We start from the raw sequence: 15,516 nt of genomic DNA on the forward strand, positions 1-15,516 counted from the left end.
ACACATATGAGCTGTGCTGATAAGCTATATAGTGGACATTTCTACATGATTTATACGTTTAACAATAAACTAGTTCAGTAAATACCGGTATAAAGAACAAAAATGCTGAAAATCACCAAAAGTTATAGCTACTGTGGCTGTAAATCTGTTTCATGGCTGAAAGGCATTTCTTTTGCCAAAAAATAGCACTGTGTCTGACCGTTCACCAATGTGCAGTTTTCTGGGTACAGAAACAATGTGAGTTATAAGTTGGTTTCCTTGGATTCTCTGACAAAATGTAAGCACCACACTAGCCTTTTTGGAAGAATCTGAATAGAATGATATCATCCAGGGCTCCAATAATGTACAAAGTTTAATATTAATAGAGAAGTATTGTTGTGATGAATGCTGTATATTTACCTGAGATATCTCCCCGATATGGATGGGGATAATTACAGTCACCAGAAACTTCATTTGGACAATCTCACATCTGATAGAATTACATGTGTTGTGAATTTGAATAATTCTGTGTATGTTGTAGTCTATTCAGTTTCTGTTTTTCCAACCACGCTAATTCAGCTACCCACTTAGGCCAGTACTTTCTCACTGATTTTGCTTTTTTCTCGGGAAGGCTATTCGCAACCTTCCTGTGCAGGTTGACAGTGTAGACACTGTATTGGATGATGTCTCCTTGTCTGAATCCAGTGTAGTTATCATCCGGTTATTACAATTTGTCATCCCGATACTCCGTTCAGAATTAAGGTATGTATAAATGTTTAATTTGATTGTGTTAATTAATGAGTACAATGAAATGAAGGTAAAGTGATATCTTAAAAAAAACTCGCATGATTTAGTTAGATCAAAATTTTTTGGAATAACACATGTTGTTAAAAGGTATAATTTTATGTCATTGTTGTGAATATAGTAGTGACAACTACAGCGACACATAAATAATATTTCTATCTCACTGGAGTTTCCTCATATAATTAAACAACTAACAGTTATATGTATAAAAACACCATGTAGGGTTTAGGGTTAATTGAATATGTATGTAGGCCTGGTGTGATGTTCAGTACTGTATGGTCACACACATCTTGACTTACACAGCATATAGAGATAATGAGATTTGTGTAGGCCTGGTGTGATGTCCTATGTGGACACACATTTTGACCCCCACATTAAACATGTAGAGATTAAATTAGATTTGCGTAGGCCAGGTGTGATGTCCTATGTGGATACACATCTTGATTACACAGTATACATGTTCAGATAATTAATAATATTGTGTAGGCCAGGTGTGATGTCCAATGTGGACACACATCTTGATTACACAATAAACATGAAAGATAATTAATGTTGTGAAGGTTAAGTGTGATGTCCTGTGTGGCCACACATCTTGACCCTCACATTAAACATGTAGAGATTAAATTAGATTTGTGTAGGCCAGGTGTGATGTCCTATGTGGATACACATCTTGATAACACAGTATACATGTACAGATAATAAATAATATTGTGTAGGCCAGGTGTGACGTCCTATGTTGAAACACATCTTTACTCACATAATAAACATGTATAGATACTTAATATAATGCTGTGTAGGCCAGGTGTGATGTCCTATGTGGACACACATCTTGACTCACACAATTAATAAACATGTAAAAATAGTTAATGTTGTAGGCTAGGTGTGATTTCCTATGTAGACACACATCTTGATTACACAGTTACCATAATTGATGTTGTGTAGGCGTGGTGTGACTTCCTATGTGGACACCCCTTTACTAACATTATAAACATATAGATATAACTACATTTGTGTGTAGGCTTGGTGTGATGTCCTTTGTGGTCACACATTTTGACTCGCACTGTAAACATGTACACATTCCTTTTGTGTTGGCCAGGTGTGATGTCCTATGTGGACACACATCTTGATTCACACAGTAAACATGTATCTAGAAAATTACATTTGTGTAGGCCTGGTGTGATGTTCTATGTGGAAACACAGTTTTACTCACACAATAAACATTTTACAGATGTTCATATTTGTGTAGGCTTGAGTTGATATCCTATAACCATGACTGCAAATTCAAAATACAGGACAGCTGGAGAGATTGTAGTGTTCATTTAGATAGTTGTGTCAATAAGTGCATATATGAGAGACCATGACTGCATATTCAAAATATGGGATAGTGGAGTGATTGTCGTGTGCATGTGGATAGTCATGTCAATAAGTGTAGATGAGAGACCATGACTGTACATTCAAAATATGGGATAGTGGAGTGATTGTTGTGTGCATGTAGATAGTTATGTCGATAAGTGTAGATGAGAGACCATTACTGTACATTCAAAATATGGGATAGTGGAGTGATTGTTGTGTGCAGGTTGATAGTTATGTCTCATAAGTGTAGATGGAGAGACCATTACTGTACATTTAAAAATGGGATAGTGGAGTGATTGTTGTGTGCATGCAGATAGTTATGTCAATAAATGTAGTTGAGAGACCATTACTGTACATTCAAATTATTGGATAGTTTGAGAGATTGTAGTTTTGTCAATAAATGTAGTTTAGGGACCATTACTGTAAATTCAAAATATGGGATAGTGGAGAGATTGTCGTGTGCATGTAGATAGTTATTTCAATAAGTTTAGATGAGAGACAATTACTGTACATTCAAAATATGGGATAGTGGAGTGATTGTTGTGTGCATGTAGATAGTTGTGTCAATAAGTGTAGATGAGAGACCATGACTGTACATTCAAAATATGGGATAGTGGAGAGATTGTAGTGTGTATGTGGATAGTTCTTTCAATAAGTGTAGATGAGAGACCATATCAGCACATGCAAAATATCCGATAGTGGAGTGATTGTAGTGTGCATATAGATAGTTATTTAATAAGTGTAGATGAGAGACCATGACTGTACATTTAAATATTGGATAGTTAGATTGATTGTTGTGTACATGTAGACAGTTATGTCAATAAGTTTAGATAAGGGACCATGACTGTACATTCAAAATATGAGATAGTTGGATAGATTGTAACGTGCATGTGGATAGTCATGTCAATAAGTGTAGATGAGAGACCATGACTGTATGTTCCAAATATTAGTTAGTTGGATAGATGTAGCGTGTATATGGATAGTTATGTCAATGAGTGTAGATGAGGGACCATGACTGCACATTCAAACTATGGTATAGTTGGGGTGATTGTCATGAGTATGTGGATAGTTATTGTCAATAAGTGTAGATGAGAGACCATGACTGTACATTCAAAATATGGGATATGGAGCGATTGTTGTGTACATGTAGATAGTTATGTCAATAAGTGTAGTTGAGAGACCATTACTTGACATTTAAAAATGGGATAGTGAAGTGATTGTTGTGTGTGCGTAAATATAGTTATGTCAATAAGTGTAGATGAGAGACCATGACTGCACATTCAAAATATTGGATAGTGGGATGATTGTTGTGTCAATAAGTGTAGATGAGAGACCATGACTGTACATTCAAAATATTAGATAGTGGAGTGATTGTTGTGTGCATGTAGATAGTTATGTCAATAAGTGTAGATACTGTACATTTAAAATATGGGATAGTGAAGTGATTGTTTAGTGCATGAAGATAGTTGTGTCAATAAGTGTAGTTGAGAGACCATTACTGAACATTCAAAATATGGGATAGTGGAGTGATTGTTGTGAAGATGTAGATAGTTGTGTCAATAAGTGTAGATGAGAGACCATGACTGTACATACAAAATATGGGAACGTTGGAGTGATGTACGGTAGTGTGTATGTATATAGTTTTGTCAATAATTGTAGATGAGAGACCATGACTGTACATTCAAAATATTAGATAATTGGATAGATTGTAACGTGCATGTGGATAGTCATGTCAATAAGTGTAGATCTACTAGATGAGAGACTGTGACTGTACATTCAAAATATTAGATAGTTGGATGAGTTGTAGCAGTATGTGGATAGTTATGTCAATAAGTGTAGATGAGGGACATGACTGCACATTCAAATATGGGATGGTTGGAGTGATTGTCGTGTGTAGGTGGATAATTATGTCAATAAGTGTAGATGGAGAGACCATGACTGCACATTCAAAATATGGGATTATGGAGTGATTGTTGTATGCATGTAGATAGTTATGTCAATAAGTGTAGATGAGAGACCATGACTGTACATTCAAAATATGGGATAGTGGAGTGATTCGTTGTGTAGGTGTAGATAGTTTGTCAATAAGTGTAGATGAGAGACCATGACTGTACATCCAAAATATGGGATGTTGGATAGATTGTAACGGTAGTGTGTCATGTATATAGTTTTTTCAATAATGTAGATGAGAGACCAGACTGTACATTCAAAATATGGGATAGTGGATAGATTGTAGCAGTGTAGGTGGATAGTTATTTCATAAGTGTAGATGAGTGCATACTGCACATTCAAACTATGTGATAGTGGAATGATTGTCGTGTGCATGTAGATATTATGTCAATAAGTGTAGATGAGAGACCATGACTGCACATTCAAAATATGGATATAGTGTGATTGTTGTGTGCATGTAGATAGTTATGTCAATAAGTTTAGATGAGAGACCATTACTGTACATTCAAAATATGGATAGTGGATGATTGTTGTGTAGGTGTAGATAGTTGTGTCAATAAGTGTAGATGAGAGACCATGACTGTACATACAAAATATGGGATTGTTGGAGTGATTCGTGTGTGTATGTATATAGTTTTTTAATAATTGTAGATGAGAAACCATGACTGTACATTCAAAATATGGGATAGTGGAAGATGTAGTATGTGTGTGGATAGTTATTCATAAGTGTAGATGAGTGCATGACTGCACATTCAAAATATTGATAGTGGATGATTGTAGTGTGCATGTAGATAGTTATTTAATAAGTGTAGATGAGAGACCATGACATGACACATTCAAAATATGGTATAGTTGATTGTTGTGTGTGATGTAGACAGTTATGTCAATAAGTTTAGATAAGGGACCATGACTGTACTTTCAAAATATTAGATAGTTGGATAGATTATAGTGTGTATGTAGATAGTTGTATCAATAAGTGTAGATGAGAGACCATGACTGTAAATTCAAAATATGGGATAGTGGAGTGATTGTCGTGTGCATGTAGATAGTTATTTAATTAGTGTAGATGAGAAACCATGACTGTTCATTCAAAATATGGGATAGTGGAGTGATTGTTGTGTGCATGTAGACAGTTATGTCAATAAGTGTAGATGAGGGACCATGACTGCACATTCAAAATATTAGATAGTTGGATAGATTATAGTGTGTATGTAGATAGCTATGTCTCATAAGTGTAGTTGAGAGACCATGACTGCACATTCAAAGTATGGGATGGTTGAGTGATTGATTGTAGTGTGCATGTAGATAGTTATGTCATTAAGTGTAGATGAGAGACCATGACTGTACTTTCAAAATATTAGATAGTTGGATAGATTGTAGTGTGTATGTAGATAGTTATGTCAATAAGTGTAGGTGAGAGACCATGACTGTAAATTCAAAATATAGGATAGTGGAGTGATTGTCGTGTGCATGTAGATAGTTATTTAATAAGTGTAGATGAGAGACCATGACTGTTCATTCAAAATATGGGATAGTGGAGTGATTGTTGGGTGCATGTAGACAGTTATGTCAATAAGTGTAGATGAGGGACCATGACTGTACATTCAAAATATAAGATAGTTGGATAAATTATAGTGTGTATGTAGATAGTTATATCTCATAAGTGTAGTTGGGAGACCATGACTGCACATTCAAAATATGGGATAGTGGAGTGATTGTTGTGTGCATGTAGACAGTTATTTCAATAAGTTTAGATAAGGGACCATGACTGTACATTCAAAATATTAGATAGTTGGATAGATTGTAACGTGCATGTGGATAGTCCTGTCAATAAATGTAGATCTACTAGATGAGAGACCGTGACTGTACATTCAAAATATTCGATAGTTGGATAGATTGTAGCCAGTATGTGGATAGTTATGTCAATAAGTGTAGATGAGGGACCATGACTGCACATTCTAACTATGGGATAGTTGGAGTGATTGTCGTGTGTAGGTGGATAATTATGTCAATAAGTGTAGATGGAGAGACCATGACTGCACATTCAAACTATTGGATTATGAGTGATTGTTGGGTGCATGTAGATAGTTATGTCAATAAGTGTAGATGAGAGACCATGACTGCACATTCAAAATATTGGATAGTGGAGTGATTGTTGTGTGCATGTAGATGGTTATGTCAATAAGTGTAGATGAGAGACCATGACTGCACATTCAAAATATTGGATAGTGGAGTGATTGTTGTGTGCATGTAGACAGTTATGTCAATAAGTGTAGATGAGGGACCATGACTGTACATTCAAAATATAAGATAGTTGGATAAATTATAGTGTGTATGTAGATAGTTATATCTCATAAGTGTAGTTGGGAGACCATGACTGCACATTCAAAATATGGGATAGTTGAGTGATTGTTGTGTGCATGTAGACAGTTATTTCAATAAGTTTAGATAAGGGACCATGACTGTACATTCAAAATATTAGATAGTTGGATAGATTGTAACGTGCATGTGGATAGTCCTGTCAATAAATGTAGATCTACTAGATGAGAGACCGTGACTGTACATTCAAAATATTCGATAGTTGGATAGATTGTAGCCAGTATGTGGATAGTTATGTCAATAAGTGTAGATGAGGGACCATGACTGCACATTCTAACTATGGGATAGTTGGAGTGATTGTCGTGTGTAGGTGGATAATTATGTCAATAAGTGTAGATGGAGAGACCATGACTGCACATTCAAACTATTGGATTATGGAGTGATTGTTGGGTGCATGTAGTAGTTATGTCAATAGTGTAGATGAGAGACCATGACTGCACATTCAAAATATTGGATAGTGGAGTGATTGTTGTGTGCATGTAGATAGTTATGTCAATAAGTGTAGATGAGAGACCATGACTGCACATTCAAAATATGGGATAGTGGAGTGATTGTCGTGTGCATGTAGATAGTTATGTCAACAAGTGTAGATGAGAGACCATGACTGCACATTTAAAATATGGGATAGTGGAGTGATTTTCGTGTGCATGTAGATAGTTATGTCAATAAGTGTAGATGAGAGACCATGACTGTACATTCAAAATATGGGATAGTGGAGTGATTGTTGTGTGCATGTAGATAGTTAGGTCAATAAGTGTAGATGAGAGACCATGACTGTACATTCAAAATATGGGATAGCCGAGTGATTGTTGTGTGCATGTAGACAGTTATTTCAATAGTTTAGATAAGGGACCATGACTGTACATTCAAAATATTAGATAGTTGGATAGATTGTAACGTGCATGTGGATAGTCCTGTCAATAAATGTAGATCTACTAGATGAGAGACCGTGACTGTACATTCAAAATATTCGATAGTTGGATAGATTGTAGCCAGTATGTGGATAGTTATGTCAATAAGTGTAGATGAGGGACCATGACTGCACATTCTAACTATGGGATAGTTGGAGTGATTGTCGTGTGTAGGTGGATAATTATGTCAATAAGTGTAGATGGAGAGACCATGACTGCACATTCAAACTATTGGATTATGGAGTGATTGTTGGGTGCATGTAGATAGTTATGTCAATAAGTGTAGATGAGAGACCATGACTGCACATTCAAAATATTGGATAGTGGAGTGATTGTTGTGTGCATGTAGATAGTTATGTCAATAAGTGTAGATGAGAGACCATGACTGTACATTCAAAATATGGGATAGCCGAGTGATTGTTGTGTGCATGTAGACAGTTATTTCAATAAGTTTAGATAAGGGACCATGACTGTACATTCAAAATATTAGATAGTTGGATAGATTGTAACGTGCATGTGGATAGTCATGTCAATAAGTGTAGATCTACTAGATGAGAGACCGTGACTGTACATTCAAAATATTAGATAGTTGGATAGATTGTAGCCAGTATGTTGATAGTTATGTCAATAAGTGTAGATGAGGGACCATGACTGCACATTCTAACTATGGGATAGTCGGAGTGATTGTCGTGTGTAGGTGGATAATTATGTCAATAAGTGTAGATGGAGAGACCATGACTGCACATTCAAACTATTGGATTATGGAGTGATTGTTGTGTGCATGTAGATAGTTATGTCAATAAGTGTAGATGAGAGACCATGACTGCACATTTAAAATATTGGATAGTGGAGTGATTGTTGTGTGCATGTAGATAGTTATGTCAATAAGTGTAGTTGAGAGACCATTACTGTACATTCAAAATATGGGATAGTGGAGTGATTGTTGTGTAGATGTAGATAGTTGTGTCAATAAGTGTAGATGAGAGACCATGACTGTACATACAAAATATGGGAACGTTGGAGTGATGTACCGGTAGTTTGTATGTATATAGTTTTGTCAATAATTGTAGATGAGAGACCATGACTGTACATTCAAAATATGGGATAGTGGAGAGATTGTAGCGTGTATGTCGATAGTTATTTCAATAAGTGTAGATGAGTCCATATCAGCACATGCAAATATCTGATTGTGGAATGATTGTAGTGTGCATGTAGATAGTTATTTAATAAGTGTAGATGAGAGACAATGACTGTACATTCAAAATATGGGATAGTCTGATTGTTGTGTGATGTAGACAGTTATGTCAATAAGTTTATATAAGGGACCATGACTGTACTTTCAAAATATTAGATAGTTGGATAGATTGTAGTGTGTATGTAGATAGTTATGTCAATAAGTGTAGATGAGAGACCATGGCTGTAAATTCAAAATATGGGATAGTGGAGTGATTGTCGTGTGCATGTAGATAGTTATTTAATAAGTGTAGATGAGAGACCATGACTGTTCATTCAAAATATGGGATAGTGGAGTGATTGTTGTGTGCATGTAGACAGTTATGTCAATAAGTGTAGATGAGGGACCATGACTGTACATTCACAATATTAGATAGCTATTAGATAGTTGGTTAGATTGTAGTGTGTATGTAGATAGTTATGTCTCATAAGTGTAGTTGAGAGACCATGACTGCACATTCAAAATATGGGATGGTGGAGTGATTGTAGTGTGCATGTAGATAGTTATGTCAATAAGTGTAGATGAGAGACCATGACTGTACATTCAAAATATTGGATAGTTAGATTGATTGTAGTGTGCATGTAGATACTTTTCAATAAGTGTAGATGAGAGACCATGACTGTACATTCAAAATATGGGATAGTGGAGTGATTGTCGTGTGCATGTAGATACATGTAGTTATGTCAATAAGTTTAGATGAGGGACCATGACTGTACATTCAAAATATCAGATAGTTGGATGGATTGTAGAGTGTATGTGGATAGTTAAATCAATGTGTAGATGAGAGACCATGACTGCACATTCAAAATATTAGATATTTGGATAGATTGTAGTGTGCATGTAGATAGTTATTTCAATAAGTATAGATGAGAGACCATAACTGCACATTCAAAATATGGGATAGTGGAGTGATTGTAGTGTGCATGTAGATCTATAGTTATGTCAATAAGTGTAGATAAGAGACCATGACTGTACATTCAAAGTACAGGATAGTTGGAGTGATTGTAGTACAGTATTTGCTTTACTCATGCAGTGATTTATTTTGTTTTATCAACATTATCGGTTAAGTGAGACTTGATTTTTTAGATAGGTATTGTTCCATTCATCAGGCAAAAAGTCAGAGCCATTTGTTCATGCATAAATTGGCAATTTACACTGTTTATCAGTTGCTCATCTCAGGCCCCAAGCCAAAAGTACCATTCATTTAAAACTTGCTATATAGGTATCTAAAGATAATGTCAGTCCGATAAGAGGAAATGTTGTTGAAATTTGGATAATTGTAATTTTTGCTCAATTTTCCTTGTTTTTGGTAAAAAAAACTTTTTTCTCTGAAACCGCAAGTCCAAATTCCAATTCATTTGAAATGTGGTATCACAGTTCATAGGGGTGATCTCAGTCTGATTTGTCAAAATTGTTGTGAAATTTACAGCTACCCACTTAGGCCAGTACATTCTCACTGATTTTGCTTTGTTCTCGGGAAGGCTATTCGCAAGCTTTCCAGTGCAGGTTGACAGTGTAGATACTGTATTGGATGATGTCTCCTTGTCTGAATCCAGTGTAGTTATCATCCGGTTATTACAATTTGTCATCCCAATACTCCGTTCAGAATTAAGGTATGTATAAATGTTTAATTGATTGTTTAATTAATGAGTACAATGAAATGAAGGTAAAGTGATATCTTTCAAAAAATCACATGATTTTGTTAGATCAAAATTTTTTGGAATAACACATGTTTGTTAAAAGGTATAATTTTATGTCATTGTTGTGTATAAATAGTAGTGACAACTACAGCGACACATAAATAATATTTCTATCTCACTGGAGTTTCATCATGTAATTAAACAACTAACAGTATGTGTATAAAAACACCATGTAGGGTTAATTAAATGTGTATATGTAGGCCTGGTGTGATGTTCAGTACTGTATGGTCACACTGTTTATCAGTTGCTCATCTCAGGCCCCAAGCCAAAAGTCCCATTCATTAAAAACTTGCTATGGAGGTATCTAAAGATAATGTCAGTCAGATAAGAGGAAATATTGTTGAAATTTGGATAATTGTAATTTTTGCTCAATTTTCCCTGTTTTTGGTAAAAAAGCCTTTTTCTCTGAAACCGCAAGTCCAAATTCCAATTCATTTGAAATGTGGTATCACAGTTCATAGGGGTGATCTCAGTCTGATTTGTCAAAATTGTTGTGAAATTTACAGCTACCCACTTAGGCCAGTACATTCTCACTGATTTTGCTTTGTTTCGGGAAGGCTATTCGCAACCTTTCCTGTGCAGGTTGACAGTGTAGATACTGTATTGGATGATGTCTCCTTGTCTGAATCCAGTGTAGTTATCATCCGGTTATTACAATTTGTCATCCCAATACTCCGTTCAGAATTAAGGTATGTATAAATGTTTAATTTGATTGTGTTAATTAATGAGTACAATGAAATGAAGGTAAAGTGATATCTTTCAAAAACTCGCATGATTTTGTTAGATCAAAATTTTTTGGAATAACACATGTTTGTTAAAAGGTATAATTTTATGTCATTGTTGTGTATAAATAGTAGTGACAACTACAGCGACACATAAATAATATTTCTATCTCACTGGAGTTTCATCATGTAATTAAACAACTAACAGTTATGTGTATAAAAACACCATGTAGGGTTAATTAAATGTGTATATGTAGGCCTGGTGTGATGTTCAGTACTGTATGGTCACACTGTTTATCAGTTGCTCATCTCAGGCCCAAGCCAAAAGTCTATTCATTTAAAACTTGCTATGGAGGTATCTAAAGATAATGTCAGTCAGATAAGAGGAAATGTTGTTGAAATTGTGTATAATTGTAATTTTTGCTCAATTTTCCCTGTTTTTGGTAAAAAAAGCCTTTTTTCTCTGAAACCGCAAGTCCAAATTCCAATTCATTTGAAATGTGGTATCACAGTTCATAGGGGTGATCTCAGTCTGATTTGTCAACATTGTTGTGAAATTTACATAATTGTGTTTTTGAGGCAATTTTTTGCCACTTTTGGTCAAAAAATTGTTTCCCTTAAACCACAAGTCCAGTTCATTTGAAGCTAGGTATAGAGGTTCCCAGGTGTGATATCAGTCAGATTGCCTGAAATTATGGTGAAATGGTTTTTTCTTGATTTGGTAAAAAGTCTTTTTCTCTGAAAGTGCAAGTCCAATTCATTTAAAACTTGGTAATGTGGACCTAGGGGTGATCTCAGTAGGATTTGTCAAAATTGTAGTGAAATTTATATAAATTATAAAGTTACACAATAACATAATGGCAAATGTACATAATTTTCATGAATTTTCATTCAAGATCTTGTTTGCTATTCGCATCTTACATTTCTAATTCATAACACTCGTGAAAAAATGTTCAAAACAAATGTGGGAACAGTGTCCATGACGCTATTTTTTAAAAATACACTTTAAAATTACTCTAAAGCTTCAGCTTTCGATGCAAAAAATTTCACCAGCAAGTTGAAAGATTGTGTTCTATCTGAACTCGCGGCTTGCAGCATTTGCCCTTGTTATCTGAACACCAAAGTTAGTAATTACTTAGCAACTTGGCAGAGCATTCAGCTTTATACCAAGACATTTGCCAAAACAAAGTCTAGTGTGTGGGTGTGGGAAGTCTGATACAACTCAGTAGGCAGCCCCTCTGAGTAAACTGATCTATTTATGTTGGTCAAACCATTTTGACTGGCAATATTACAAATGTAAATGGAAGAATTTTTGAAGGGGGAAGTAAATACTGTGAGTAAACAATAATTTGTGGTTACTTTGAGAATACATCATCCAATGCTCAACTGTGTTTGGACTGTGTAAGTGGTAAATGGTTTATAGCAACAGCCGCTTATCAGTTGACTCAGTAGGGCTACCTGCTGAGTTGTCTAAAACTCTGAAGCAGTAAAACAGACTTTGGTTTAGGGAACTCTGCTGCATATTGCTAAGTGCTCAGCCAAGTTTCAGGGTATTTTGGTGTTCAGATTCAACTGTAACAATTTAAAATTCAAAAGCTACCTAATCTCTGCTAACATTGTAGCACTTTTGACTTGGTTTCTAGTGAGGATTATCGGGATTTTGAACAGCTAATACCTTTCATATAATACCTTTTTTGTTGATGAGAGCATCACACTGCATGCCCTTGGCGGTATATTTTTTTCTGTACGTAGCATAAACCAGTTTCTTGTTCTGCTCCCTGAAGCAGACTTGAAGGCATATTAGTCTTCAAGCCCAAGCAATGCCAACTTTTTGCTATTTTCTCAGTATTTTTCTTACATGTCTCAACTCCATTTTCTTGTTCTACTATTGATACCTTACAAAAGCTTCAATCATAAGTTTCTTAAGAAAGCCTGTACATGAGTAATGGCCACTATATTATTGACAAATGAATTTTAGTCTATAGACTTTAATTCATTTTAGATCTTGTAATGTCATGCGTCCGTCCGTTCACACAGATATCTCAGACATGCCATGGTCAATTTCTTTCAAACTTTGCACAAGGATATTACCCTACCCCATACAGATGCACGTCAATTAATTTGTTTCACAATGGAATTAAATTTGGCCGTGTTAGAGGACTCTTTAGTTTTACTCTCCATAGACTTCCATTTATCAGGCAGTTCTCCATAGACTCCTATGTATAAGACAGTCTTCCGTAGACTTCCTTGTATAAGGGCCACAAAAAATAAAAATTTACTTTCTCATCGTATTCATATTGGAAAAATGATGCAGTGACACAGTTTTATTACCTCAATTTTTAGAGCAAATAAGGCTAGAGTGCTAATTTTGGTACACATTGCGAAGCATGGTGTCAAAACATTTCGCCACCATGTCAACTGAGGTCAAAGGTCATTGGCCTTAAATATCACACAAATGTGAATTAGCAGATAACTTAAAGGGCCAGATAGTTCATATTTGGTAGGTTACAGCACCTAATGGTTAACTATCTCATACCTTATTAAAGGGACATTATTTGCATCTTTGACCTCATATTGTTGCAAACAAGCAGTAGCCGACCACAGACAACTTCCATCCCATTTGCGTACACCTTTAAAAAAACCCTTGGGTCTGAGGTTTATGGAGGTTACTGTTAACCTCAGAGTTGGCAGGTTGACCTGCGATCAGTAACCACACTGCAAACTGCTATCTGGGCCACTGTAAGCATCCGCGTGTAAAAAAAATAAACCACACGAAGTGAAAGTCAAAAGTGCAGTATTGCAGTTTCGGGATTCCCTATTACTAATCCAGTTTGCTCAGTTACATTTTGACGGTCAGTTTTTGATGGAGATCTTGACGGCCAATCCTGCTCTTAGATACACCATTCTTTACTGCTACAGAGCACATTTTGAATGGGCATTTCAAATGCCTACCAGTACCAGCTGACAACGACAAGGTCTATAATTGCGGATCTTTTTCATCTCGTTTGTTCCTCCATATGCATATGTAGACTTGCCCAAAGCCTTTGTGCATAGAAATGTGAAAACAGAGTAAAATGACGGGATATTTAACTTCAGTAGACAGTCATGTTATTGTCGAGGTGATTGCGAAATTGAGCAATGTACCGGTACTTTGGCGACTGACACTTACATTATGTACCGGTACATTGTTGGGTGAAAGCTAACTCTGCGTGGCAGGGCTGTGCCAAACCGCTGGCAGCACCTCGGTTGCGGCGTGCAGTTTTCTCCACCAAAAACAACCCATTTTAATCCAAAACTTGCATTGAGTTTTGTTTTCAAGCACACCCACCTCGCCTGGGTGCACGATTAGCCCTGCGTACAGGTCTGTGTGTTCCCAGCGTTATAGGGCGTGGAGGCCGTACGGAGGGCTTTACTCATGTAGGTACATGATGTGCTCAGCTGCGCTTCTTACGTAAAGTCCACTTTTGGGAGTGGGTCGGAGGCACAGAGGCCGTAAGCGAATGGGTCTAGGCAACTGTAACTGTGATGTACTCACTTTTGGTTCGAAATGCGATTCAACTGATACAAATAATTACACGATGCACAGAGAATAACAACTTTCAAACAGATCTTGTGTGTCGAGAGGTGACTCCAATCGCGAGCAGTATCAATGACAGTACTCGCCCGGCGCGGTGTCACAATGTCACCGATGCTACACACCGTGCAGTGTTCAGTCCGAGTGTGATGTTTCCAGGTTCAACAAGTGATCATGTCGTGTTTGTAAAACGAACCAACGTATTGACAAGAAAATGTCTAAAAATCTTAAAATTGACGAAGTTTTGCTAATGATCAAATGCACAGGAATGCATTACATTGTACCTGTTTCACTATTACCACAGCAATCTGACATCGATCGTTTTAGTTTTACCATTGAACCAATTGCGTCTATGGTTTCATTTGTTCCACAGTCCGTGTCATCGATACTAAAATGAAACTTAAAAGCAAATGCCCTGCTTAGTTTCACTATTTGACAGTAGTTTGTGATACGTGCATTTGTTTATGCACCGTGTGCTCCTCGATATCCATTGTGCTGAAGTTAGTATGTAGGTCACAGGCCTTTTATGTTCCAGCTGTACTTTGATGGTTGACGTATGCGTAGTAATATTGGTTATGTGCAGGGGTTCAATCATGGCGGTTGGTTCAAATCGTGCTGACACCCTTACCAACATTGAACCTTGCCGTAAAGAGCAAGAATGTGGTTTTACATATCCTTGAAGCCATCCATAGTCACAATTTAGGTCTTCCATTGATTTGACAGTTGATTTCAGTCATCGAAAAAATGAAAAAAAAAGTCAAAAGATACAAATAATGTCCCTTTAATTATTATGCATATATCTAATTCTAGGCTAACCAATAAGGCTACAGTGCTTATTTTTGGTACACAGTGCGAAGCACGGGATCAAACCATTTCGCCGACATGTCAACTGGGGTCAAAGGTCAATGAC

At 36.3% G+C, this 15,516-nt stretch overlaps 1 long non-coding RNA gene across 1 annotated transcript in view; it reads left to right on the plus strand.

The window, feature by feature from the left end:
* The first annotated feature begins 372 nt into the window (after positions 1–372).
* LOC139128929 (uncharacterized) overlaps positions 373–15,516 on the plus strand; it is a 35,679-nt gene continuing 20,535 nt past the window's right edge. The window contains exons 1-3 of the long non-coding RNA XR_011551456.1: positions 373–741; positions 10,092–10,223; positions 10,868–10,999. This is a non-coding gene — a long non-coding RNA (uncharacterized lncRNA). The remainder of the gene's footprint in view (positions 742–10,091; positions 10,224–10,867; positions 11,000–15,516) is intronic.

Source organism: Ptychodera flava, unplaced genomic scaffold (assembly GCF_041260155.1).
Source record: "Ptychodera flava strain L36383 unplaced genomic scaffold, AS_Pfla_20210202 Scaffold_79__1_contigs__length_559180_pilon, whole genome shotgun sequence".
Taxonomy (NCBI): domain Eukaryota; kingdom Metazoa; phylum Hemichordata; class Enteropneusta; family Ptychoderidae; genus Ptychodera; species Ptychodera flava.